Here is a 5,250-nt window from a genome sequence, read left to right on the forward strand (position 1 = left end):
TCCTAGTTGAGGAAATATGTTAATTTCTCATCAATCCAAAATGTGTGCCAATAAGGCCAGACTACAATACACCCCAATGGGGCTATTTTTTTCCTTTACTCCTATCAAAATTAAACTTTACACAATGAAAGTACCCATGAAAAGTAATTTTTTTTGTATTACAAGTTGCTTTGAAAATTAAATTTAATATGCAAATGAGCTATACACTAATCGAATATGCCCAAAATACACCCAAAAGTAACTTTTTGGTATTACAAGTTTCTTTTGAAATGAATTTGAATATCAACATGAGCTTTACACTTATTTAATATGTCCTAATTTGCATAGACAGAAACATAATTCATATGTATGATAAATATATCGGCCCAATGTTCATCCAATCATCCTGCTGCTTTCAAACTGGCCTCTAACCTGAAAACTGCCTGGCTTGGTAGTTCCTGCCAGCTGTATAACCCCCACCGGTATTATCTTCAGGGTCCAAAGGAACACAAGCCTGAACAGAAGGGGAGGGTTGTGTTTTTTTGTGTGTGTTTTTGTTTTTACATTTTTTTTATGTTTTTTATTCAGCCTGGATCCTCAACCCCTTCTTTGTGGCTTTTGGTTCGGGCACCCCCATATCATTTCCTGGTTTGTTCTTTACTTGGTTCTTCCCCTCCGGATTATATTCATCTGATAAAATTGCCTCACTAAAGCAATCTGAATTGCACTAGCAAAATCTGTACAATTTAAATGCATGTTAAGTTAGAAAATAGATCAACACAGTAAATCATTAACAAAACACAAGAAAGACTGATACCTTTTTTCTTAAGGTCACTAGTATAACAGCATAAATGTACCTGAGGTTTCCTTGCAGCATTGATATGGGTAAAAAAATTGCATTGCAAAATACATTCATTACAATGCAGTGCAATTGGCCATTTATTTTGTTGGGGCACTATTATGGGTCAGTGCTGAAACAATTGATATAAAATCCTCTTATGTTTCAGAATTGAAATGACATTTTTATTAAGAATGTGTAATTGATTGTTTTCCATACTTACATTTTAATCAGGGAACGAAAACACTACCGTATTATAGATATTTATTTAAAAGCAACTAAATGATTTCAGACTTTTTCCATTCAAGATGACACATCGAGCTCTTCAAACAATCCAACCCTAATCATTTTGAGGCTTTAATTCTACATCTCGTCTATTTGGCATAGGAAAGGGATGGCATTGAAAAAAGTAAAGAATGACACTGGCTTTCTCAAACAAGTTAAGGTGTTTAGCCAGTCACAGGAAAATAAGGGAAAAGGCATCATCATTGCAGGTGAAAAAGCTCTAGTATCACTGTATGGGGGCAAAAGGATGAATCACTGGACATGCTAAGATACAGGAGATTCTTTATTAAAGGAACTCAGAACTCATCTCCAGTGGAAGCTCAATCTCTCCCTTCAACGTCAGCAGCTGCAAAGTTCCATAGTCTTCAGGTCTTTTACCAAATGATGAATTGGAAAGGGGGAAGTGAACCTATGGACCCAAAACCTTGGGGGTGCCATGTTTTGGATGGGAGATTAATGCCAATAATGACTGATCAGCCAAGCAGCGTAACGAGCCAACACCAGGTTACTTTTTGCCAGGCTGGGAGGACCAGCTTAAACCAGCTACTGCCACCTTAAATCAACAAAAAACAGCTACCAGCTTATGGTGGTCTTAGCTAAATTTTTCAGTAGGGATTGTTAATCACTGCTATAACTAAACACATACGCATAGGTCTAAAAGGTACCAAATTGTGAAAAGCGCTATATAAATAAAATTGAATTGAAAAAAATGTAGGTTAGGTTGGAGGCCTGTCTGGGAGCAGCGGGATCATTGGATGAGCATTGGGCCGATATATTTGTCATGCATGTGGATGGTGTTTCTGTCTATGCAAATTGGGACGTATTGAATAGGTGTAAAGCTCATGTGAATATTCAAATTCATTTCAAAAGAAACTTGTAATACCAAAATGTTACTTTTGGGTGTATTTTGGGCATATTCGATTAGTGTATAGCTCATTTGCATATTAAATTTAATTTTCTAAGCAACTTGTAATACAAAAAAATTACTTTTCATGGGTGCTATCATTGTGTAAAGTTTCATTTTGATAGGAGTAAAGGAAAAAAATAGCCCTATTGGGGTGTATTGTAGTCTGGCCTTATTGGCACACATTTCGGATTGATGAAAAATTAACACATTTCCTCAGCTGGGATTTCTTGGGACTTTTGGTGTGTTGTTCTGGACACCTCATGGAGGTGATCTGGACTGAAAAAAATTCTTTTACAATTAGTCTGTCGTAAAACGCTATTTTGCCTGGACTATAAGTATTGAGTAATGTGTCCTAGCGTCTGTAAAAAACTGTAACACATAATTGCCAAATTATAAAATTGAAATTAAATATGAAAGATGTCCTTTAAAAAGTTAGGAACATTATGAAATTTTATGAAATGATGTCTTCACTCCCCTGCTAAAGCCCAATGGCTGGTCTGACTAGTTTAACCACTGCAGCTGTCTTTACAGGTTTTAACAGCCTCAAGTCTATTTGTGAAACACTACTGTATTCATAACATGTCTCAGATTGCCACATTTATCCTAAAAATGTTTTTTTTTCTATCCACCAGGTTCAAAATGTGTCAGATGTGATGAAAGTCACAAATTGCATAGGATTCTGTCAGATCAGGATTTTGAGATATTTACCTCCGCTGCACACTTCAGGTTAAAGGAAAAACAAATCTGTAAAACAAGCAGATTCCATGTGGAATTACCCAAACCAAAAACTGTGGAGAACCGGCTTCAAAAATGTCTCTATCTGTAAGTGTGTATGCATTTAAAATGTGACGGGTTTTGATAGGGTACTGCTGTAAACCCTTCTGTCTATCCCTGAAAAACCCTACTGTCCAATGTAAAATCGGTGCTTATTAATAAACCGCATTTATTAATGTGTTCAGGGATTAATTATAATTTAAAGTGATGCAGATGGCATCTCCCATCAGATGTTTCATACTTCCCATATTAGTGACAATATGCATAAGAAGATGAGTCCGCCCATCCACACAATGACACTTTTTAAGTAAAAAAATTGGAAAAGTAAAAAAATCATGTCTATTTCCAAAGCTCACTTATTAGTTACATATAAGGTTAAAAATATTTTTTCTGCCAGTAATTTAACTAAGGTTTACTACAGTGTGACCTCAAACTGTTTTATCTCGTATGGCAACATACCGTAAACTGCTATACCGGCTGGAGACTGGAAAATACCTTGATATGACTTTTAGCTTATATCGCCCACCCCTATTTTCAGTATTGTTTTTGGAATATGAGCAATTGCAGTGTCAAATCACATTGATTCAGCTGCACACTCTCCGCTGAAATAAACACAAGTTTTGTCTTTGCTTGCTTAAAGTTCAGAAAACTTTACACCTATTACCATTATGTGTGAGATGTGCTTTCTATGTTTGCCACCACAGCTGCCTCGGGAGACCTCTGCACGAGCACAGAGAGAGGGAGAGACCCGCAGTGGATTCACTGGTGCTTATTATGAAATTACAGAAATTATTCGTTCATTTGTTACGAGTGAATTATTTTACATGTTTCTCCGTCACACTTATGCTAACATGCAGGAAAGCGCTTTAAACTCTTGGAAACACAAGGCGTGACACACTGCCTTTTAAAAAAAAAGAGCAGTGCGACGCGGCTTTTTATATTGCTAAGCAACCACCGAGTCAGCTGTCTTGTCAATCAAATATTGAAGCGTGAGCGCTCTTTTGCTGTTAACTGTCATATTAGCAGAAACTTTAAAAAGAGGGCGCTTGGTCTGACCTTGTTTGAGGGTGAGAGGTGCACAAACAAAGCAACCGGTTCTTCAAAGCAACTGTAAACTTCCCTCGCCACAATGTAAGGCCCGCCTCTCCCCTCATTCGATTGGACAATGAAAAGACGCGAATGACATTGAGCGCTTCTCCACTCTCAGCGCTCCTTCAGCGCGTGCTGCGGCTGGCGGCAAAAACCGCAAACGATCTCTGCCCAGAGAATATCATTCAAAAAAGGCGCCTGCAACTGCCATAAACGCTTTTGGTGTGATCGACCCCTTAGCCAACAGAGTTAGTTATGCAGAGTACACAGAATAGAAAAATCTGTTCCGGTTGACATTTTATTTCACTGTAACGGTATATACAGCCATAACGCCCAGCCATAGTACAAATATTATTTTTATTAAAGTATTAGGAAATTGTATTAGCATATAATAACTGTAATTGGCTCCTACACTCTATAGTTCCAAGCATCAGCTGTATTGACCACTAATAGACCCCTTCACAGTTCACGTCACAGGCGGCTCCCACTACGCATGTCGGGGTCAGAAAAGTCATTTGCCGTGTCAAATCACATTGAGGGGCAAATAAACTTAACGGCAAACCTGGTGCGATTTTCAATGCTGATTTTAAATATATTGTGTTTTTATTTTTATCATGTGGAAAGTTATTATAAGCTTATTCTTTTTTTTTTTTAAATTAATTCTGCTACTTTTGTACTCTGTAGAGTAAAGTCTGTCTGTGAAGTTCCCAAATAATAAAAGAATTGTGTTATCTTGGTCTAAACCAGGGGTCCTGGAGGGCCACTGTCCTGCAGAGTTTTGTTCTAACCCCAATTAAACACACCTGAAAAATCTAATCAAAGGCTGCAGGATTACTTGGAAATTTAATTCAGGTGTGTTTGATTAGGGTTGTAACTAAACTCTGCAGTACAGTGACCTTTCAGGACCCAGGGTTCCCCACTCCTGGGGCCTCATTTATAAAACTGTGCATAGGATCCTTACTAAAAGTCTACGTACGCACAAATGCCAAAAATGGCATACCCCAAAAAATAATAAGACTTATAAAACAAAGCAATGTTCCCTTTATAAATCACACATCAACTGCAAGTGTGCGTACATGAATCACCCTGCAAGCCCATTCTCCCATTCAGTTTTTTTATAGATCGCAACCTTTGTGTGGGAACTGGTATACGCACGTTTCCAGCCACGTTTTGTGCGTACGCACGCTTTATTAATGAGACCCCTCGTCTAAACCAATAATAGACATTTATACATATATCTCTAAAGTTTTAGGGAATTTTTTTTTACAAAAGTTCCTCTTACTATTCTTAATTTTAATGATCTAGTAACCATGTACTGTTGGAAACTCGTAGTTATTGAGAATGAAAAGGTGTAACAACTTGCAATAAAATAAATAAA

This window comes from Misgurnus anguillicaudatus, chromosome 21 (assembly GCF_027580225.2).
Source record: "Misgurnus anguillicaudatus chromosome 21, ASM2758022v2, whole genome shotgun sequence".
Lineage (NCBI taxonomy): Eukaryota > Metazoa > Chordata > Actinopteri > Cypriniformes > Cobitidae > Misgurnus > Misgurnus anguillicaudatus.